The sequence below is a fragment of the Protopterus annectens genome, chromosome 4.part1 (genome assembly GCF_019279795.1).
Source record: "Protopterus annectens isolate FY-2018-M chromosome 4.part1, PAN1.0, whole genome shotgun sequence".
NCBI lineage: Eukaryota > Metazoa > Chordata > Ceratodontiformes > Protopteridae > Protopterus > Protopterus annectens.
In genome coordinates, this window is record NC_056734.1 from 521,358,853 (window position 1) to 521,383,718 (window position 24,866).

Sequence of the window (24,866 nt, forward strand, 5' to 3'; positions counted from 1 at the left end):
TTTGTAAAGGGCAATACATCTGGTTGAAATCCAGATATAAATACTTCTTTTAAACTACTAATATAAGGCCATTTTCAATTTATTTTCCTATTCAGATGCATCAGGAATTGCAAATATTAAGTATGTACAGTATATTAAAGGATATTTTAATGTCTGTTTGGTTAATACTGCAAATATATGCATTCTTTGTAATAAAATCAGTTGTGTTTTGAATTCACAATTTTTCCAGGTCTTTGAAGAATTTTTAACTTCATTTTTTTCCTGTGGTAAGGTTCTCCTGCTGTATATATTACATTGGTATGTTCAGGCACTCCCCTTTACATAGAATGAGCCTGAGTCAGAGCTGCCATCCACGCTGCATGTATCAATAGTACAGAGAAATAGTCTGGCTATGCTTTGACTGATGGCTTACTAGGACAGAACTGTGTCATCTTTTGGCTGATTCCCAGTACATGCCAGATTCTAAATAATGGCACCCAGGCCAGTGATGTGTATCATTTATTTCTACAATGCTGTGAGCTCTGCTGGTACTGTGAGATAGCTTAGCATGGATGGTGTAGAAATGCTGGTAGGGCACACAGTAGGTCACCATTGTGAAGTCTCTGTTAAAGTATGAATAACAGGGTACTTTGCTGAGAGCATCATGTCAGCAGGGTCTGAAGCTGTGTAGTGCCATATTTCCTACATAGGAATGACATACTGGAAACCAAGTCTTGTGTTAGCTAACACAGTAAGGTATACAGCAGTACACCACTGTGTGCTCTGTTTTATAGTAATCCCCCAGGCATTCTCAGGAGTTTAAACTTGCCCTAGTAGAGGGCTGAGGCATAATAAGGGGATTCATGTTTGCCATTAACATAGTAAAATGTATTTGGTTGCAGTCTAAGTGCTGGAAAGGATGCCAGTATTTATAAGTCAATGGGCAATTGTTGATAACTGGTTACTACATCAGCTATCTGTAGTAAGATTTCCATATTCTGTTTTTATTTATTTTTTCATTTTTTAAAACTTAGTGAGTGAAGGCTCTGGAATGGGGAATTCTCACTTGTCTGATTCGCCTGTCTGGTTGATTTCCTTGTGCAGCAACAGTGAGAATTTGTGGAGGAAAATAGAAACATTGTTCAATTTTTGCAGAACAGGTTCAGTGTAGTTGTATTTCACAATGTCCTCAGACGTTTGTGTATTTTGCCATAAGGAGATTTCCTTGGGAATGCAGGGAGAGATGCCCACATCTTACGTTTGATATCCTGAAATGTGGACTTCTCTAAACCTGAGTATACTTTCAGCTGTCATGCATGAGACATTGGCTGGAGAAATAATCCGAGCTTCCAAATAAGCTTCATCTTTCCCAGGATAGTCAAATATCATTATCTGAGAGCCTCTTTGAATGCAAAGATTAGTGAGTAAGTGAAGGTGAATGTAAAAGCATTCTTTCTAAGTACAGGAAGAAAGTCTTTCCTGTTATTACATAGGGCAACACTATAGTCAGGTTTAAAACAAACCATAGTCCTGTGGTTTTACACAATGTGCCACATTTTCTCAGAGTATGAAGCTTCCTGAATATCCTTGAAATTAAAAAACTCTGTTAAAAAAAGTCCCTAAGTAAGGATGTGCAGCCAATAGTATGCATTCTGTGAGCTGATTCAATAATGGTTGGATCAACTTTTTCAGCGTTTAAAGTATGCCCTTGGGTAGCCTGGTTTTGCAGAGTTTACTTCTCTATGTTAACTACTTTCACTTCATGCCTACTGTAATATGATTGTAGATCAGCTATTCTTGTACCTTGAGTTGCATTTACTGACTGTAGCTCTTATTCAACCAACTGCTGTTTTTTTCCATACAAGTTGTAATCTGGGGAAATTGCTAATGGCATGAGTAACTCATTTTTTTAAAGACTTGTTATCATGCTGGACTGCTTTCAGTAAAGCTGTTAATGAATTAATGAATTGCTGGAAGCTGTTTATTTCCTAACCCTGTTTCCCTGCCTGGTGACAGGGTTAGCCTTTAAGAAATATGACAAAGCCCAATAAATTAAAAGTGCAGATCACAGTGGCAATGCCAGTAGTTATGGACTGATTACATAACACATCAAGCCATTAATATGAGCACGGCATTGTGAAAGCAGAACAAACATACTTTAATTCCCCCGAGCAGGGCATCCCTTAATCAGATTCACATCTACACACCTGTGCATCCCTGAATGCACTGACTTTAAAAGGGTTAACGTATTTCTTCTTGTACATGTTCTCCAGCTTTTTCATTGTATGGCACAGCAGTGCCAGTTTGTAACTATACCTGTACACGCTGCTGTGGATGTATGCTGTCTGACACAGAGATTATTGTCACAGTAAGCATGTTATTTGGATTTCAATGGTTACTGCTATCTACTCTTTCTGGAAAACTTGTACTAACAGCATGATGTTATGCTATGACATCATTATGACATGAATAGACAAGGTGTTTCAGTCCCCTATTACTGAAAACACTTGTAAGAAAAGATGTTCTTTGTACCTTAGGCTTCAATTACTTTCCCAACTCAAAGGTGATGGATTATTAGAGAGTAACAAAAAGTGTGCATTTCTGTTTGTGTTAAATGTATTAATACTTAAAAAGTAAGGACTATTGTATTTTAAAGAACAGGCTTCTTCTTTCTGAAAAATAGGATAGCTGAAGTAAAACAGTAGGCAAACAATGAGCAGACAAACATATGCTTTGTTGAATTTAGTATAAAAAGAAAGAGGGTGTTGGATAAATTGAAGGGGACAAAAAAGATGTATGCATGCTGCAATAACTGATTTTCAAAAAGGAAGATTGGAAAAATAGGGAAACCACAGGACAAAATGAATGTTTTTCCCTGCTTTATCGACAGCAGAAAAGGAAAGATAAGAGAGGAATGGCCAAAAAACTGAAAAGTGTTAGGAAAATGGCAAGAAAATAAATAACGTGAGAATGGGTAAACACAGATATATGAAAAATGAAGTGTAGTTATGAATATACTCAAAGCTAAACAATGTTACCCCAATAAGTTCTTGTAGGAAATCAAGAAATGCATTTAAAATATAACTGCGTGCAAAGCAATTATTGTGATAGAGGATTCTTTAGCCTGACTATGTAGTTATGGTTAGCTGTGAGAAGAGGTAACACGAAGTATAAAGCCATACTGCGAATGGTATTAGCGTTAGCCAAGAATGGGTTGCACATCATGGAAGGATGCAGGCTGCTGGACTTGGAAGGTAAGGAGTTTTCATACCTCTGGTGTACAACAACAGGGTTACCTTAGCAGATAATTGATACGTGTGGTTAGAAAATGACAGTCACATACGGAGAGGCTGGGTACCGGATATTGCAGCACTGATGTAAGATTATTTCAGCTCAGGAATGTATGTTATTACACTGTATTAAAAGCAGGACAATACCTATATTTATTAGCTCATATTTTGATACATGAACATATTAAAACAAAACTATACTTATACAGAAATCTTTCTGGCTTTCTGTTCTGGAGATTCTCTAACTTTTGTTAAAGTTTAGGCTTTTTGCTTCATCACATTCGGCTGATAATATTGCAAGACTGCCAAATCTGTCTTGGGCCATGTTGGACCTTGGATACGATTTGACCAGTTTTTATTTGGAAAAGTTAATTTCCCTTACTGCCACTCTATTGTCAAAAATATGCACAGATACTAAAAAATAGAAATCAAATAATTCTGTCATTCATTTCAAGGATTTCCAGCACTTTTAAGGGTTTTCCAAAGTATGAATAAGGGACAATTGACTTCAGTTCTTCCATTTCACTGACTAACATATTGCCATCTAAAGCTGCGAACCAACTAGCTAATCATTTAGCTTCATGTTTTGCATGAGAATCCTCTGACGTTTTTGTTATTTGTGTAAGCATATTATAGAAATTACTATGTTATACCTCATATCCACTTTACTTTGCATTATGGAAAGGACCATCATGTGCTTTCAAAAAGTGTACATGTCTTTGTTGATACTGAGAAAAGTACTTAAACATGATGAAGTTGTTGAGAAAAAGTCATTGTATTATGTCAGGTTTTAGCCATTTCATCTGGGACTAGAATGTAATTATGACAAAATGCTCTTTTCGTAAAACCACACGAGTCCTTCTCTCTCTCATGTTAGCTTCAATGCCATAGTCCTGACCTCACACACTACTAATGTTTAGCCCTAATGCTTTATCTTGCTTAAGCACTTTGCACACATTTTCTCTTCTGTATTGCTCCCCATGTCTAAAAATGTTATACATTTCATAAACTGTTTGTACAAGCCAACTGGTGTCTTAATTTGCCATGGACAATTGGTTCTGATGGCTAATATCTGGAATGCAATCAATAATTATTTGATGAATGATGCCATTTTGAACTGCATTTCCCACTATACTAATGAGTCCATACTGAACATATTTGCTGAGGTAGTGATAATACATTTTACATAGAATTAATTTAAGGAGATTATGAATTACAAAGTTAAAATTTCTAACAGTTCTATAATCCCAAGAAAGTTGCTGTTGTATGAAGTTCCTAATTGTTAAAGCAGAGCCAAAGAATGCCAAATTATACTTTAATAAAGACAGAAATGAGCCACGAAATGCCAGATTTAGCTTAGATAAAAACTGAACTATTAGTTAGTCTTTCAAAAACACTTTAACTGATTACTCAGTTTCTGTTGAACTTGATCAATAGTTTCTTTAGTGGAGTCTTCTCTGAAGTTCACAATAATCAAGCATAGCTAATAAATGACCTTTTGATTTTATATTCTCTGCCAGTCTAGTATAGATTATCAGGCTAGCTGTTTAGTGCATAGTTAGTAAAAGCACTTCAGAAATCACTTCCAAAGATTTGACAATAACAAATATCGTGAGAGTTGACTTGGATAAGCCACAAACAGAAAATAATTTTAATGATTTCACCATACAAAGGCATATCTGGTGCTCAGGCGGGGCGGGGGGGGTGTGTGTGTGTGAGTGCTCCAGTTGACTTGACATTCAAATCATGTCATGTTAAACTTGAAAATTGTGAGGTCATGGAGCAGAGGCCTTGCAACATTGAACTGCAATTGTAAAGCCACCTAGGAGAGTATTTTTTTAACAAGAAGTAGCTTTCCTAACAGACTGTAATGGTAAGCAGTTTACCAAAATATACCAGATTTTATGAAGGACAAAGATCAAAACTATGAAACAAAATCAGGGACATTATGCAGAATTCTGGACAGTTGAGACAAGAAGAATGGCACTACAAGTGAGATAAGTGTTACTAATATTTTTACAATGATGCTGGCAATGATTAACCAGATATTTTTGGTAATATTTCTGGCTTTGTGATTTGTGTGGACAGTTGAGATGAGTAGAAAGATGTCTGTTGTTTAATTTCTGCAAGTGTTTTGGGCTTCTAATTAAGTCAGTTTATGATTAGAGTTTGTGAAATTAGTATTGTTTCAGTCTTTGATGTTTGCTAAGAGTGCTTTTAATGGCATAGTGAGATATGTGTTTTTATTATTTTTGTAATGATGCTGGGAGTGATTAACCAGCTAGTTTTGGCAATATTTCTCTGTCTTTATGATTTGTGTGGAGCAAAACAGATTCAAATACTTTAATGTTTGGTAAAAAGTTAAAGAATCAGAGAAGTGATAAGGTTGGCAGAAATAAAAGTCCGTGGTTTAAAACAATGTAAAAATTTTGTTTGTTTGTGTCTTTTGGCTTTTCCCTGTTAGGGGTCACCACAGCGGAACTCCGGTCCGCTAATGATTGGCAGTAGAGTTTTACATGCTGGCTTGCCGGGCCTAACACACAACCTTCAACGAAGGAACGCCCATTCACGCATGTCGCCACACAGAAGAAGCTCTGAGAATCGAATGGGCAACGTCTAACTGTGAGGCGACAATGCTACCGCAGCACCACCACCGCAGTACTTGTAAAAATAAAGAAGATAAATCCACAGACCACCAGGCTAAAATCGAAGTTCTTTATTTAAAACCTTTGTTTTGTTTTAAATAAAGAACTTCGATTTTAGCCTGGTTGTCTGTGGATTTATCTTCTTTATAAGTTAAAGAATGACTACATTTCTTTCTTTTATTACGGTTTTTGCTCAAGCCATCATTGGATGAAAAGGTTGTTTAAAAAACTTTAAAATGCTCCTCAGAGCATGTAGAATACTCACGGAAGGCCCTCCAGACACATGGCTTAATGCAGCTGTTTCTTCCACCGTGATTAGTGTGCAGTCTTGCTTAGATATAACATGGTGTGAATGAATGAATGAATACCTGCAGGAAGAAAATCTGAACAGTAAACAGCTTCAGGCTTTTTTTTTCATAAACAGAGGTTTTTGAATTGAATATTCTTTTCTTCAGAATCTGCTATCAACGCTTTCAGGTTAGACCTTTCCATTTTTTTTCTTTTAGTTTCACTAAATTTTAAAATCAACTCCTCTCTTAATTTAATTAGTGACTTTGTTCAGTCAGTTTAAAATTCAGCAATGTTTTTGAACTTGTGTTGCTATTTGAAAGTGGTTACCTGGCACTATGGAGCACTCCAAATTAAAAACATGTTCCACATTTTAGTTACAAAAGTCAACCCCAGGACCACCACTGTTTGTGTGTAGTTTGCTTAGGAGCTCAAGTTGCTTGTGAAAGTTGCAAAGGCTTCAATAAACACATCTTGTGAAACTGTAGAAATTGAATGATCTGAAGTAGTTACTTCATTTGTTCTGCAACCTGTGGGTCTCAGATCCGACCTCGGATCCGACCGGTAGCTTTCCAAGCTTCAAGATCCGAGCTCCTAACTCCTACCCTCTACCCTCAATCCCCTGTCACCACCACACTACCCCAGATCGTTTTTGCCGCGACTTGAATGACAAGCATCTTGTGAAGAGCTCCTGAGCTTAGACAGGGAAATGAACAATTTTCTTAAAAATTTCTGTCAAAAAACTTTTAAAACTTAAAAAGGAGAGTATTGTGAGTGTTTATCTGCCCTTTTTTGTTTTCGGGATTGCGTTTTTCTTTTTCAAACCCTCCCCCTAGGTGTTTGGGCGTGTGAGTGTGTGTGTCAGCAAAATGGCCGAAGGCCATAAAGCTATTTTTTCAAAGTGCACTGGGTGTGGCCATAAGCTTTCCCCAGCTGATGGCCACACTCAGTGCGTTATATGCCTGGGGGTTGTGCATTTGTCTTCAGACTGCCAGGTTTGCGCAGCCTTCAACCCCCGGGCTGTGAGGGATAGAAGGAACAGGCTTATTCTGGCGGGATTACTTCCCCTGGAGGAGGCCTCTTCCTCCTCTCCCTCCAAGGTGCAGGCTACCCAGGTAACTTCTACACCCCTGATTCCCTCGACTCAGGCTGGGACTCAACCTCCCACTACTGCCTTGAGTACGAAGGAAGTTCAGTCTTCTCCTTCTTGGGAGCACAGGACCAAAGACAGGGAGAAGCACAGACACAAGAGGCGAGCCAAGCCTCATCCCTCGGCTCCGCCTTCAAAAACTATCAAATCACCTCCGAGGGTGTCTGGACCTTCTCCTTCTCGGCTCCGATCTCCTTCCTTCTCACCGGAGCCGGGGGAGGAGCTCCTATCACCCTCAAGGTCGTCGAGGCAGACCTCCAGACCCGCCTCTACGACCTCCTCTAGATCTACTAGGTCTCTCTCCGACGCCGACATGGATAGGATGATGCGTCGGTTTTTGCAGACCCAAATGCAGATGGGGGTGCTCCTGCCTCCCCCTCCACAGGGGGGGAGTGCAGCTTCAATATTTGCCCCGATTTCTCCTTCTTCAACCCGGATCCGGGTTTTGGAGTCTTCGGATCCAGGCCCTTTCAGAGCCGGGGTTTTGTCGGCGCCGGTGGCCCAAGCCTTCTCGACGCCAACCATACCCTCGAGTATCTCGGATCCGAGCACTCGAGGCCGTGGGCTGGGCATCAGATCTGTGGGAGCGGGTGCTTCTTCGGCGCCGCCTATGTCGGAGAGCACCTCCCTTTCGGATCCGATGGCTTCGGCTCCGACCCCGATCCCTATCTCGGAGCCGAGGAGACTACTTTCGGGGTCGGAAGAGAGTAGTTCTCCCTCGGCGTTCGAGGTAGTGGAGAGGGTACTGTCGAGGTCTTCCAGGTCCCCGACTCGGGTTTTGGATCCCTCCGCCCCCCCACTGCATACGGGCCTAACTTCCATCATCCTTCCATCAGGACAGCCTGCTCAGACCCTCCAGTTGGTTCCCTCAGAGGAACAAGAGGCTGTTGATGAGCCCTCTTCTGATAGTCCCACAGAGGAGGTGCCTCGTAAACGGATGTGTAAAAGGAGGCACATGGACTCCCCCGAGTCCGTCACCACAGATATGGACTTAGAGGAAAGGGAAGGTTCCCCAAGGTCACCCCCCAAAGATGTCTCCTTTGGAGACATCATGGAAATGTTGCGTATTGGGGGGGGTGTTCTGCCCAAAAACCTTCCTCGGATGAGTCTGTATTTCTGGAGGCATTTGAAGCGGGCCCATCTACCTCCTGGGTGTCCCCACCGGCAGATCCCCTGGTAGATCTCCTGACTACCAGGGCTTGGCAGGAACCCGACACTGTGGAGCCTATCCCATGTTGACCGGATAAAATCCTTAGCCCCCCTTCAGACAGGCAGGTTTGGGCCAAAGGGTCTCCAGTTGATGCCATGTTGGTGGCTGCTGCCACTAAAAGAGACCTCTCCCAGGAGCGCTCCATGGTTCACCCGCTGGACAAGGAGTCCCGGGCACTGGACCGTATAGGAAAGTGGACCTTTGCTTCAGCAACCTTCTCCGTGAGGGCGCTGAATTATATGGCGCATATCATCAGGCTGCAACGGGATTTGATCAAGGAATACACTGCAGCCCCTCCTGAGTCCATGTCGGTCGAGGACAGAACCGTGTTTTCGACATGCATGGCCACTCTCAAGTCCATTTCAAATACGTCCATGTGGCTACTGTCTTATGCTACGGAGGGAGCTGCAGGGCCAGTGGAGCAGGTGTTGTCTTGAGATGTCACGCCTGGCTCCGTCTTTGTAATTTCGCGGAACCTTTCAAGGCGTCCTTTGTGAACGCACCCTTTGATGGTTCTTCGATTTTTGGCAAGACTGTACGCGATACACTAGTCCAAAGCGAGAAAGATGGGAAGACGCTGTCTGCCGTCGGTGTCCGCTTCTCGAGCCCCCAACGTTCCTTCTCAAGGAATCAGAGGGGGCAAAAGAAGCTGTGGTTCCGCAAGTCTCAGCAATCCTATCCAGCTTCGGACTCCGTGCCCTCCAGAGGCAGAGGAGGGCAGGGTGGACGCCGGCCCAGAGGCAGAGGGGGACTGCGTAACTTCGGGTCTAGGGAGCCTTTTTCCGAGAGACCCACGCAAAAGCCCTGAGGGCTTACCCGACTGTCCTGCTCTGGAGATAGTCGGGGGGCGTTTAACGAAGCACCTATCAATATGGGAGTCCATCACGATCGATCGATGGGTGCTCCGAATTATATCCAGAGGCTACAAAATTCCCTTCCTATTTCATCCTCCCTCAGGTGGTCGCCTCCCCGATGTCCCACCCAATCAAAGAGAGGCGGCTACCATAGAGATTTCAAATTTGTTAGAAAAAAGAGCCATCCAGCGCATCCCCCCAGACCAATCCGGATTGGGCTACTACTCAAGGTTCTTTTTAGTGCCAAAAAAGACGGGGGACCTCAGGCCCATTCTAGACTTGTCCGCCCTGAACATGTTTGTTCCCAAAGAAAAATTCCGGATGGTCACTCTACAATCTATTCTCCCCTTAATGCAGGAGAACGACTGGATGTGCTCTATAGACCTCAAGGACACGTACTACCACATTCTAATGGACAGATGGTCCAGGAGGTTCCTCCGCTTCCGGCTAGGGGCCAGTCATTACCAGTTCAGGGTCCTTCCATTCGGACTCACCTCAGCCCCCAAGGTGTTCACCAAAGTCATGGCAGTGGTTGCGGCCCACCTGAGGCTTCAGGGCATAAGGGACTTTCCATACCTAGACGGCTGGCTCCTCACAGCAACCAACAGGCATCAACTTTGTATCGCGAGAGACTATGTGCTGTCTCTTGCCGACAGCTTGGGCATCTCAGTCAACATACCGAAGTCTTTTCTTCATCCTGTGCAAGCATTAGATTTCATAGGAGCCAGGCTAGATTCCCGATCTCCTCTGGCCTTCTTGACCTCGGACAGGCTGTCCAACCTCTCACTCCAAGTTTTGGCTCTTCTTCGCACCAAGGCCCCACCGGCAGAGTTAGTCCTGAGGGCACTAGGCTCGATGGCAGCGGCTATCGGCCTCTGTCTCCATGCTTGCCTGAGGATGCGTATATTACAGTGGACACTCCAAGTTCAATGGTCACTGTTACTCCACCCATTGAACACTCCTATTCCCCTGAGCAGAGTTTGCACGGAATCCCTCCTGTGGTAGCTTCACTCCCCAGAACTCAGGCAAGGGAGACCCTTTGTGATTCCCCCCCCCAGGTCATGTTAACCACGGATGCTTCTCACCTAGGGTGGGGGGGGCATTGTTTGGGCAGAAACGTCCAAGGTACGTGGACCTCGTCGGAGACCGCTTTGCACATAAATGTTCTGGAAATGAGGGTGGTGCTTCTAGCATTGCAGGCTCTCCAAGACCTTCTACCTCTAGGAACGATTGCAATACAGATGGACAATATGTCAGTGGTCTGGTATATAAACAAACAGGGGGGAACCAGATCCTACCCTCTTTGTCGAGAAGCCATGAGAGTTTGGGAATGGGCGATATCCACCAACTGCTTTCTGATAGCAATGCACATTCTGGGACGATCCAACATTCTGGCGGACAAATTGAGTCTAGTAATTCTCAGTCCTTACGAGTGGTCTCTCAGTCTGAAAATTGCGAAGGAAATTTTCCGCAAGTGGGGTTGGCCTCGCTGTGATCTCTTTGCTACTCCCCAAAACACAAAATGCAGTGAGTTCTTTGCAATTCTTCCCCCAGAAGGGGAGAGCCCCAGAGACGCTCTGATTCATGCTTGTCCTCCCGGTCTACTCTATGCTTACCCCCCACTTCCGCTCATGGCGAAATTCATTCAGAAAGCCGCATGGTTGGGGAGCCAAATTATCCTCATAGCCCCATTCTGGCCTCGTCAAATCTGGTTTCCATACCTGTGGTCTCACAGTCTCTCCCCCCCTTTAATCCTGGATCCCATTCCAGATCTGATATCGCACCCAACGGGGTGCCCAACACCGAACCTGGTCAACCTCAAGCTCGTGGCTTGGTTGATCCAGTCCACTAATGGCAAGGACTCCCGGTATCTCGTCACCAGTGAAAACTATTCTGGTAGTGGCTCATAAACCGTCCATCAGGAAAATCTATAATAGTAAGTGGAAATGATTTTCTATCTGGGCTAACAGCCAAGGTCTCAACCCTTTTACTGTTCCGATTCCTACAGTATTGGATTTTTTGTCCATGATTTTTGAACAAGGGGCCAGTGCATCAACGGTCAAAGTACAGTTGGCAGCAATATCCCATTTTCATGTGGGAGACGGATTAGGATCTCTAGCATCTACAAAATTGTGCAAGACATTCTTGCGTGGCATTTTCCTTCTCAAGCCACCAGTGAAATCCGTGACTCCCCCTTGGGACTTAACTTTTGTTCTGCAAGCCTTAACGAAACCTCCATTTGAACCTGCAGCTTCTGTACCCCTTAAATTTCTGTCCTGGAAAACAGCATTCTTGGTAGCCATAACTTCTGCTAAAAGGGTTTCAGAGCTCCAAGCTTTGTGCATGAAACCTCCCTATCTTATTTTCCACAATGACAGAGTGTCTCTCAGGACTAACCCGTCTTTCTTACCAAAAGTGACATCTGTGGCAAATATCAATCAGACTATCAATCTGCCAGTGTTTTTCAAAAATTTTCAAAATAAAGGGGAATACATGTTGCATACACTAGACGTACATAGACAGTTACGTTTTTACCTGCACAAGACCAAAGATGTTCGTAAGGCTGATCAACTCTTTGTGTATTTGCTCCTTCATACATGGGAAAACCTATATCCAAAGTGACATTGGCTAATTGGATTTGTCAATGTATTTCTCAGGCTTATAAGGCATCAGGCAAAACAACCCCATTCAAAATCCGTGCACATACCTCAAGGTTCATCGCAACTTCTGTAGCCTTCTGGTCCAGGATGCCGTTGGACGACATATGTTCAGCAGCCACTTGGTCTTCTGCCCATACGTTTATTTCTCATTATAAGCTGGACATGATATCTAGAAGCAGGGCGTCCTTTGGCTCCACTGTGCTTCGGAATATCCTCCCATAGACCACCCAGGTTTCTTTGTTTAGGTAGCTGGGGACTCTGTCCCACAGGTTGCAGAACAAATGAAGTAACTACTTCAGATTTAGAAGTTATGTACTCACCATAACATTCCATCTGAGTAGGTACTTCATTTGTCTGCAACCATCCCCCCCTGCCATCCCCCTAACCAGTATCGGGTTTCTAGGATCTAAATGATTCTTGAGAATATCTGAACCTGTTTATTACAGGTTTTTCAGGTGATACAGCAAAACTGATCTGAGGTAGTGTGGTGGTGACAGGGGATTGTGGGTAGAGGGGAGGAGCTAGGAACTCGGATTTTGAAGCTTGGAAAGCAGCCGGTCGGATCCGAGGTCAGATCCGAGACCCACAGGTTGCAGACAAATGAAGTACCTACTCAGATGGAACGTTATGGCGAGTACATAACTTCTAATTCCTTAAGGGTTTATTACCTTTCGAAATGTGAAGATGTGGGGTAATCTTCATCCTTACTCCCTCCAGAACAGTTTAAACACTGTAAATAAAAAAATAGCTAAAAGGAAAGAGGAGCCTTCCCACTCCCATTTGACTTCTCCAGTACCTGCCAAAAAACCCAGAAACAAAATCAAGGAACACACTCCAAATACATCTGGCAGTACCACTGTGATGAAGGGAGATGCAGAGAGAAATGTCTTAGAAGGAGTTGCACATGTCTGGCTGATGACTATGCTGTATGCATCAGTCAGTATGATAATGGTTTACTAGAGCCATTTCTTCCCATAGAAGTGTAACTGTGGATATTGATGTACTAAAAATGATGGCATTTCTGCTTGGCTACATGACACAGAGGAATAGATCCCTTTTTGTGACTCAGGAGACCATGGTTTGATGAACAACCATATGCTTGTGGAAACAGTAAGGGTGGGCGAGAAGTGAAGGGCATGGCCTTTGAGCACTTCAAGATGAGGATAATCAATAATAAGGTTGCTGTCAATGGTCTCTTTATTATGTCAAAGGGCTTATCAGTGCCAGAGCCATTATTTTTTGGGTCAGTTCTGTTGTCCCTGCCAGGCCTGTCATCAGTATAGTACCTCTGAATGCAACAGCCATCCTGATACTGGCTACATCTCTATATCTTTTTCAAGACTGTTCTAATTCTCATCCTGCAGCAGAGGCAGCATCTAGGGTTAGAGGAACAGAAAGTTTCCATAGACATTATCACTGCAGGTCTGGGTTATTTTTTCACTTCCTTGTCTTCAGAGGACTCTCCACCGATTAGTGTAAGGAAGTAGACCTGTAAGGGGAAACAGGTCCCATTCATTTGATTGAAAACTCAAAATGCTGAATAATCAAAAATTGAAAATGGGAATTTGCCCTTGTCCCCTTCTAGACTGCTGACCCCACTGCTGTAAACCATATTTGTTTTAGGATCTTCTCAGTCCTGGTATATATAATTAGCTGGGGGTATGGGGGTGTAGCCTGTCATGGGGTGGGACTTGCCCCCCATGCGTTAAATATGTTTTCAATGTTTTGATTCTTTTTTTTTTTTTTTGACATTTTGGGTTTTCAACATTTTGAGCTTTTGATATTATAAAATAGACCCAAAAGGAACCATCCCAACTACCTCTGAAGTCTCCTGTCCAAGATACTCAAAATGGAGACAAAAGTAACTCCCCACTCCTCCAATGGATGACCTTCAAATGTGGGGAACTTTGGGAGCTCATATTTAAGAAGGGGACTGACCCTTTAACTCTCACTTCATCCCCTCTACAGGGGTATGCTATTACCCTCCTTTGACTTCATGGATGATACCTGTGGTGGACAAGATGGTTACCTCATTGTCCAGGAAAGTTGGAAGTACCTGAGTGGAGGCTGCTTTACCATGGATACTGGTTAGGATTTTCTGGCCACCTGCAGACTGGATTATCTTGCTAAAGTCAGTCATTGTAGATTTTATTCTCACTGTTGCGGGCTTAGAGAAGGAAACTTAATCCCCATAGTCCAGTGATTCATTCCCCCTCCCCATTTAATAAGTACAGAACTCTAAAACACTTTGGAAATCATGTTTTTTACATCTTAAAACAATTTCCATAAGTGCAGTTAATTACTTATCCCACTGGCATAATCTTACAGATGAGATACAAAAGGTCAGTTTCAACAAGCTCTGGCTGGACCCAAGACAAAACCAATTTCCTGTATGGCAATGGTAGTATGTCTCAACTCTGTCCATGTACCTTGCTCACGATACTGCGGATGGAGCAGCAAGGGCCGTGGGCACTGCAGTCATGATCTACTTTCATTCCTGGATGTGGTTAATTGATTTTGTTGATAACTTTAAAGTATTCTCTGTAAACACCTCTTTTAATGCCATTCATCTTTGAGCTGCAAGTCAGAGAAAGTCTTCAGGAAAGTAAGATAGAGATGGCAAGTCTCTAATGGCTGTGGTTGTCCATTTTTAGATACCATGATAGATATACACTAGATATACACCTGGACTAAGAAAATCCTAAAACAAATATGGTTTGCAGCAGTGGAATAAGCAGGGACAAGGTGGCTATTCTTGTCTTTCAGAATAGATTTGCTACCCACCTAGATGCACAATCAGCAGAGCCAAAGGTTGCAGAATGCCCCATCTAGGGAGCTGGGTGGGCAGCTTTATCTGAAGGCTTGCCTGACTGTTCAGCTCTGAAGGCTGTCCCTCATTCTCCTGTGTGGTTGGTTGTCACACATGGCAGATGGATAATGACTGTAATATCCAGTGGCTATAAAATCCCCTTCCACACTCTATCCCTTACCCATGTCTCACCCCATTAGAGGAGCACAACAAAAACAGAGATAACTGAAGCTGTTCATGTGGTACAGAGGGATAAAATTCCAACTACAGTGCAGTCAACTCAGCTTCATTTAGCAGCTCAGGTGACTGACAGTGTACTAAGGTGGATGGACATATGCCCACAACTGAGGAAGGATAATGTGTGGATGAACTCAAAGAGGGAAAGGAGCTTACTGATGCAGCCAGTTGTGATGTGCTTAAGCCATGATGTGGGGGCAACATGCTAAAGTCAGCTCCATGTGGAAGTGTGGAGTGGTTCTGTGCACACTGCCCATTACATGGATCATGTCGGAGAACAAAAGAAAGAAAGGAACGCAGGAAAAAGTGGGAGATAGAAAAGACTGACCAAGCTAGGAAAGAATTCCAGCTGTCTAACAAAAAGGTTAATAGCAAAGAACAAGGCATCATAGGCACTCTACCAACTTCTGGAAGGTGAATCAGTATATGGAGCAAAGAAACTATATCAGATTATAAGGCAAAGACAGAAAAGTAAAGAAGTTAATGAAACTGTTTCATAAGGCATGCAGCAATAACCTGCTCACCAGTCCATAGGACATGAAAGGCAGATGGAAGGAGTACTTACAACAGCTTCTGAATGAAGGAAACCCCACAGAAGTAGTTCTGCCTCATAGACAGCCTACATAGAAAGAAGAGGAGGAGTCCACCGTAGTAGAAGTAAGAACAGCACTAAGGAAAATGAAGTGAGGGAAAGCAGCATGCTCAGATGAGACCACAAAAGATATGATAAAGATGTTGGGTGAGACATGGGAGAAATTGCTCCTGAGGGTACTCATAGCAGTGTGGAGAGAAAGGAGTATCCCAGATGTCTGGAGAATAAGCATGCTAGTGCCAGTGTTCACAAACAAAGTTGCTATTCATAACTATGGCCAGTATAGAGGTAACTAACTCCTATCATCATCAAATTCCTACCTCACTGCTTGAAAGTTCTGGAAGGGGTGATTTATAAACAAATACCTAGAGTAGTACAAAGTAAGATGGAAGATGAACAGTTTGGATTCATATCAGGATGCAGCACAACTGACCTAATGTTTGCAATGAAACAGATAGGTGAGAAGAAGCTAGAGATAAGGAAAGAATCCATCTGGACTTTCCTAGACATGGACAAAGCATATGACAAGTTCCTAAGAAACCTGATTTGGGCAGTCTGCAGTGGTTAGAAGAACCAGAAGCATTGGTAGAATTAGTGCAGGCTGTGTACAAGGACCCAGTGACTCAGGTGCAGACACCATTGGGTGTCACAGAAGGGTTCCCAGTGGGAGTGGGTGTGCATTGGGGTTAGCTCTGAGCCCATTGCTGTTAATACTGGTGATGGACTACATTGACAAAGCGGTCAGAGAGGACAGATCAACAAAGTTGCTGTATGCAGGTGTGTGGCATTACATGCAGTCTCTGAAGAAGAACTTCATCAATTGATGGGGCAATGGAATGCCAAACTGAAGGCACATGGGATGAAACTGAGTACAGATAAGACAGCAGTAAGAAAGCAGAAGAAGATGAGAATTTATGTTAGAAGGGAAAATAGCAAACAGGTTAACAGCTTCAAGTATCTGGGAGGGGTGGATGAGGAGAAAGGAAGTCTCAATGAGAAGGTCAAAGATAGAATCAGAGGGGCTCCAGCCAAATGGCATAGAGTGTCAGGTGTACGGTATGACAAAAGACTGCCAGAGAAGCTGAAAAGTAAGGTGTACTACCAAACACTAATGCGACCAGTACTACTGTATGTTACAGAAACCTGGGCAGTGAAGCCACAGCAGTTGAGGAAGCTAGAGGTGATGGAGATGAAGTGTCTGAGATGGGTAGTAGGATGCACACTGTGGGACAGATGAAGAAATGAGGGCATAAGAGCAGAAGCCAAAGAAGCTCCAATTACAGAAAAGGTCAAAGAGAACAGATTGTGGTGGTTTAGGGAGATGTGCAGGAAAGCAGAAGACAATCAAGTGAAGAAGGTTTGGGACAGACAGGAAAAAGGCAAGAGAAAATGAGGGCATCCAGCAAAGAGGTGGATTGTGTGAGAGTAGATCTGCAACAGTCAGGCATGAGTGTCGAAGGAAGTAGGGGAGTGTCATGGATAGGGAGTAATGGCAACAGATGACTTGATATCCCGACCACAAGTAGAAAATGGGAAAAGGGGGTTAATGATGATGATGATGATGATGATGTCAGGGACCAACTTGGGTAAGTCATAAAATTAAAACCTTTCAGGTTGATAGATGGACAATGCAATCACCATGGATGCCTTTAGGTTCCACTCTGGCCCTAGCAGAAAATCATTAATGGTTAGGGGTTGCTTGGAGTGGCCAGTAGACCCAGTGATGGATGTGAGAAACTGTGATGACTGTTAAGATGATGTAAGGGGAGAAAAGAGTTAATGAATGTCCTTGATAAAAAGAACAATCCAAGAGGCTCCAGTAGATCAGAAAGGGTCCGGATAGTATTCAGAATTTTTTATAGTTTGAAAGAAAATAAGGACCACAGAAACACATTAAATCAAAGTGTTCTAAATAAATTTTTACCAAAACAAACATTCCATATTGTCTTAGTACAAACAATCCTCACTTGCCTGGCAAGAGGAAACTGTATGTGTTCCATAAACATTCAGGATGTTCACTTGCATTTCAAAGTACAGTAAACTCTCAGTTAACCGGCACCCATCGGGATTGGTAGATGCTGGATAACTGTAGTTTCTGGTTGCTTGAGAGTTACTATTAAAAAACAGGCCTGTCTAATACTGCACCCTATACTATTTGTTTGGTTTGACCTGTTCTGAGGTTGAGGACAGAGTGAATTTATTCCTATGTTCCTTTTTAAAACTCTAAAACTCTAAAGACATAAGGTATGTTTCTGTGGGAGGGAAATAGAAAATGCAACACATGAAAATTGTATTGTATTTTTTCAATATTTTTTTGCCGGTTGCTTGAGTTCAGATTATCTGAGAGTTTACTGTAGTCATGGGGTTGAGGGAATTTCTATCATTCCAAATTGAAGCCAGTCATTACAAGTTTTGGGCTTGCCATTTGGCCTCACCACACCCCCCAGGTTGTTCAGCAAATGTATGGCCCTGGCTGCAGTACACAAGAGGATGCAAGGGACAAATGTCTTTCAATGCATCAATGACTGGCTTCTAGCCATAATAACAGTAGACAGTGTACTGATGACATGGGATTCTTTACTTCAGATGTATGACTCATTCATTAGGTATAATGCCAAATAGTGCAATGTTGCAGCAAAAGCCCTCACAGGCACTTATGTTTTTAAAGTTATATGTCAGACATTTAACTGTGCAATGTTAAGTACTTCAGGAAAGGATTCTTCACATTCAGAAAACAGTGAACCTTGTCTTTTAACAGACCTCAGTTTTGACTTAGCTATGCCTCCTAGCTCTAGGCCTGATGGCTGCTACTATAGTCCTAGTCCATCATGAAAGATTCCATATGAGGGTCCCCCAGTGGAAGCACAGAACTCAGTGTCTCCAGACCTCAGACTCCTTTACTCATTGGTTCAGGCTGTCATACTCTTACAATTCTCATATTATTTGGTAGATAATAGGCACATGCACATCTCTGTTTGGAAAGTCCCTTGCACCTTCCCACTCACTCTCTAATGGTCACCTTGGAGACTTCATCTCTGTGGTGGAAGATACTGTCAAGACAGAATGGTTCAAGGTTGACGGTCACATGCAATGGCTAATATGCACGTTAATGTGTTGGAAATGAAAGCAGGACTCCTTGTCCTGAGGGCCTTATAGGTTCATAGGTTTATAGATTCAAAGGTTTTACTGAGCGTATAGCCAAAGGAGACCATCAGGAAGCTCAGCTATATCGTTCAGTACTGCAGGAGACTAACAATGCACCCCATCAAGTTGACTTTCTCCACAAATCTTCAGTGAAATTTTGTGATCATCCAGTCATCAAGGCTGGTTTTAAAGGTTGGAAGGGAAAGTACTCTGTGTGATAGGTAAGGGCAGCCTATTCCAGAAATGGCACATGTTGTGTTAGGTATCTGTCACGCCATTTGGTGGTGTTGACGTGTAGTATATATTTAGGGTCTGTATCACTTCGATGAAACGGCAGAAGTTCGAACACCATATGTTCAAACTTCTGATCTCGAAGTGCAAAAACATAGAAGGCTTAGAACAGCGATTTTTTTCCCCCAGGGAAAAAAAATCGCTGTTCCAAGAAACACACACACAACACAAGCACACCAAAAAAACAGCAATCCACACACATACACTTAAAATCCTACATTTAACCCTACACTAAACTGTACATACACTACTATCTATCCACTTACCTTAACCCAAATCCTAACCCTAAGATTCGTCACTATCTCACACTCACCTGACCTGCGCCCTAACCCTAACTCACCTATCCTGCCCTAACCCTAAAGTCTGTCACTATCGCACACTCACCTTACCCATGCCCTAACTCTAACTCACCTATCCCACCCTAACCCTAAAGTCTGTCACTATCACACACCCACCTCACCCGCGCCCTAACCCTAACTCACCTAACCGGCTCCCTAACCCTAACTTCCGCAGAATTGCACACTTACCTGAACCCGACCCGTAACTTTCCACAATAGCGACGCCACAGAAACAGCCCACCAAATTCTTTCCCTGGGAAAGAATCCGGTGTTCCACGGCTTCGCAATAATCAGTTTTCGAACTTCACAGTTCGAACATATGGTGTTCTAACTGCTGAAGGTTCGACGAACTGATAGGAAACCTATATTTAGGCCTCTAGAGTGGGTGTTTGCTTTACTACCTGTTCTATTTAGGTAAAAGAGTTCAAAGAGTGCTGGGTCATTCATAGCATAAAAGACTAAGCTGAGGTCACCCTTCAGGAGTAATTATGGCACTGAGTAGAGGGACAGAACTTCTAATTTGTCATAGTAACAAAGGGTATGAAGACCTGAGATCTTTTCTGGGAGGAAAAAGGTGTTTAGTGAGGCATGTGCTGGATGGTGCATTAAGTTTAATGATGGGCCTAATAAGGGATGAATAAGGTGGACTATAAATTCTGTGGACCTTGATGAGATGCCAAGAAGGATCATTTGTACAGACTAGAAGGATTTTCTAAGTGCCACAGACATGTGGTGGTCAAAGGAGAGTCTGTTATGATATATACCCATGTCCTGGACGGCTCTGTCAGGTGTAAGTGGAATATAGATTTACCAAAGGAAACTATGAAACTGTGCTGCATTTCTTGCTGTTGACGGTAGGTTCATGATTAACACACCAAGCATTTGTCTGGTGCTGCCCTTGCTGGAGATTTTGAGTATCAGAATAGGACTTGATAACCATTCCCAGTTTGCAGTCATCAGAAAACTTGGTTAGCCATAGTCCATTGATATTCACTGTTGTGTCACAGAAATATGTACCAAAAAGAGGGTACCCAAGACAGAGCCTTGTGGAACTGGTGACAATTTTCTCTCTAGAGAAAATAAGTCTGTTAGATAGCCAAGTACAATCCAGTGAATTACATATGGGTTAATGTTGAGTTGGGAGGGTTTGTCAATTCCAGCACATGGGATAGTGTCATATGGTTATGTAATGTCCAGAGTAGCAGTGTGGACTGTAAGTCCCTTATCGATGACCATAATAACCCTTTCAAAGAATTCAACCAAGCAGGCAAGGGCCGCCTTTTACATAGCCAAACTGATGAGAACCCAAGAATATAAGGTCATCTATATAATTTCTTAATAGTTCAGTTGCAGTATGTTGCATAACCTTGCAAATAATACTAGTCAGACTAATAGGTCTGTAATTTCCAGGGTCGGTAGATAGACCGCCCTTATGCAAGGGCACCACAACTGCCATTTTCTGAACTCTTTCCCACATGGTGCCTTACACAGGCAATATGGCCATAATTTAGTACATACACTGGCAGGTTGAAACCTGTTCCTGCTGCCTATCCCACTTACCAGAAGACCATGAGAGTGTAAGGATGGACTATGTCATCAAATCACTTTCTCATAGCAATCTACATCCTAGACGAAGCAAGATCCATGGTGAACGCTCTTAGTCATTGCCTGCTGCTACCACATGACTGATCCCTAAACTTTACAATAGTGTGGAAGATCATTCATCACTAGATGAAGCATTATTAGGACCTGTTTACATCACTGAGTAACACTAAGTATAGCAAGCACTTTATTTTCCCTCATTACCTCTCTTAGACAGCAGCTCAAGGATGCTGTAAAAATATGTAGCTTCCAACACCCTGCATGTCAGATAGATGAATTATATCTTTGCTAATTTCTTCTGCCCCCACCCCCATTCATTCAGAAAGAAAAGGCAAACAAGTCTAATGTTATCCTCATAAGTACATTTTGGCCTCTTTAACTGCACTTCCCTCTGTCATGACTTCATCTGCTGGTGAAGTACTTGCATCTGGATCCTTTTTTCTTACTAATCCAACAAACCTTATATGCACCTTTGGTACCTCATGTTAATGGTTTGTTTTTTCCACTTTCACTGATGACCAGGGACGCTATATATCCTACAAGGGTCTTCCATATCCTGACTACTACTCAGAGACCTAATACAAGGATAGTACATAAGAACAAATGGACTCAGTTCATGATCTGGGCTACTGATTGAGGTTTAGATCTCTTTTCAGCTTCTGTTCCAGGTGTATTGGATTACTTCACATACTTTTTTAATTTTGCTCTAAGTTGCTCTTCCATTAGAGTTTATCTTTCTGTAATATCCAGTTTTTATCAAGGTAGGTGCAACAATTCACTGGCATATTTAATGGTATATAAGGCCTTCCTTAGAGACAACCTTTCTATTAGAACCCCACATAAGAATTTTTTCCCACCATGGAATTTGAATTTTATGTAAGAAAATTGACCTTGCCCATCTTTGAACTGGCATCTTATGCAGAGTTGAAGTACTTTTCCAGGATAAAAAAAAATTGTGATAGCACTTATGTCAGCTAGATAACATTTTAGAAATCCATGCCTTTCACATTAACTCCCTATACGTTGCCTTTTCATAAGGACTTTGTTTTCTTGTGGAAAACTCCTATGTTCATGTCCAAGGCCAAGGAAATACCTTGAAATACCTTTTGGCAAGTCTATTAATCTTCCAGTGCTCTTTCTCAGTTGTTCAAGTAAAGGTGAACACCTTTTACATTGTTTCGCTATACAAAGACAGTAAAGGATTTATATGCATAGAATAAAATTAGTCAGGCAAGACAGGTATCCATTTCATATGTAGACCATAAAGTAGGACAGAAGTTCTCTAAAGTGGCTCGGGCAAGATGACTTGTAGAACGCATCAAGTTTTGCCATGAGAAGTACAGCAAAGCACTTCTAATATCTTTAGCAGCTCAGTTTGCAAGGGACATGGTCTTTATCCTTCACTAGAAAAAAAATCATTTGGACTGTGGCAACTTGAGATTTTTTGTGTGTTTTCACAAGACAGTGTAAGTTGGTTGTGGTATCTACAGAAATTGTCCTTATTTGGATCCACCATATTATATGGTATCCAGTCATCAGACCACCTGTAAAGTTAGGCTGGTCCTCTGTCTTAAAGGATGAGGAGGATTAACTGGATAATCGTAGATACAAAAGTTTTGTACTTACCATAATAGTGGATCTAGTTGTTTCTAAGCCCTTTTCTTTTACATCCTCCATTCTCACCCATTTCTATGATACAATTCCTAAGGAGGATTAGAGAACAGGATCTTTATTAAGATAGTGCTTAACTCCTTATAGCATATTTTAACTGAAGTCAAAATGAGAAACTCTCTGCATTCTGCAAGGAAGAGAAGAGCTAGAGACTTGGAAAGGTTCCTCTGCTGAGCTGACATGTACTTGTGGTACAGGTGGTTGAGATTGAAGAGGATGGATTCTGATTATTTAGCTCTGTTGTTATGGTCAGTACATAACTTCCATTTAGGTTTAGCTGACCTTCACTGCTAACATTATTTTGATCTTCTTCTACAACTGAAATGTGCAAACATTTACTCTCCTGAAAGGATTCTTTATCTGGAGTACCTTCTGGATCCTGGATAGCTCTGTGTTCCGTGGTCTCTTGAATCTGACTGATTTGTTACATTAGACTGAGGCATTTCTATATCTTTATTTGTTTCTTTCTCTCTCTCTATAATGTTGTAACAGCTCCACAGGGTCTGGCGAAAAGATTTCTTTTCTGTCAAAACTTCCATTTCCCTGGCTTGCTGGCTTGTGTCTTCAAATGGCTCTAAGCTGGTTCTTCTGAAACTCTTATTTATATTGTCTTTTGCCCCCTTTTCCTCTGCAACATTTTATGCTTTGCTTACTATTTGAATTATTTTACTCTCTTTTTGCACTAGGATATTTCCTGCCAGAAATCTAACATGCCTTTGGTTTAATCATTTTACTGAGGTCTGAAAATAATTTAAAAAGCAGCCAAACAAAACTTTAATTAACCATGATATTTGTACAAAGAAACATAAATATCTGTAACAGTTTGTTGCTTTCTGTATATACAAACAAGGCAGAGATAAGGACATTTATAGCAGTTCAAATTTCAAGGTGCCTAATGCAAACCGATGCTTTAGTGACTTATAAAAAGTATAAATCCAGCATATCACATCTGTACAAAATAATGAAGATTTCAAAAAGTCAAGGATAAAAGTACAGAAACTGTACATCCTTAAGAGACAAGGGAAAGTTGTCTCCTTCATTCTGCAAATGCTTCTGAATCTTTTGTCCATATTCATATGTACAGCCTTAAGTTCCTGCTCAAATGTCACAGCCACTGAAAACCTGCAATTATAAACCTTATTTATTTATTTATGTATCTATATTTGTTTACCAGGATAGATTGCTAGATAGTGAAGGATCTTATTTCAGCATGTGCTATGATTGCAGAGGAAATGGATGGAGAATAGGAAATTTAAGCCAGACCTGACCCCATTATTTTAATGATCAGAGGCAGCGGTTAAACCTCCTGCCTTAAAGTAGGATCCCCTAACACACTGAAGGTGTGATCCTAACAATTTATCCTTAACAGATGAAAATTATTTAAATAAAATGATGACAAGGATAGTTAAACATTAATGGGTTAATATAGTTAGGAGACAAATAGTAACATGGCTAGGCATAAAATATTCCACCAGGGATGACAGCCTGTTATTCTCCTTTAAACCTATGAAAAACAATATTTATAATTAAAATTTGCATTCTTTAAAACAGCCAACAGAAATCCTGCCTGCTTTCTTTGCATCTACCAGTTGAGCAAGTTGTCCAAGAAAGCACAGCTGGTCATTTTTTAATATTATTTATGAGCAAAACTAGCATCTGAAAGCTGAAAGCTGTAATAGATCTCTGGTTCTTCAACAGAAAACTGTGCCGGCCATATAGAAATAAGTGCTACTCTGATGAAATGCATGAATTCTGTTTCTCCGATTGGAGTTGCTGGGAAGGGTTGCAATGGGAACTGTGACATTTTCCAATCCACGTTATAGCAACAGAGAAATGGCTCATTTTAGAAAGCAACATTTGGCATTGTAGTACATTTGTAACAGGAGCTGTGACATGTCACTTTTTACTTTATAAGATGGAAACAGATTTACAGTATAACACAATTCTTTGGTAATATGTGCTATTCAGAGAGACCCAAACTGTTATAGGGGGATTCTAATGGAAGCTGTGATATTTTTATGGCAGTTTATAGCAAAAGAAAATTAACCACACACACACACACACACACACACACACACACACACACACACACACACACCCCTATAT

At 41.9% G+C, this 24,866-nt stretch overlaps 1 protein-coding gene across 1 annotated transcript in view; it reads left to right on the forward strand.

The window, feature by feature from the left end:
- Positions 1–24,866, forward strand: part of LOC122801244 (rootletin-like) — a 2,937,720-nt gene that overhangs the window by 2,386,184 nt on the left and 526,670 nt on the right. The window lies entirely within an intron of this gene.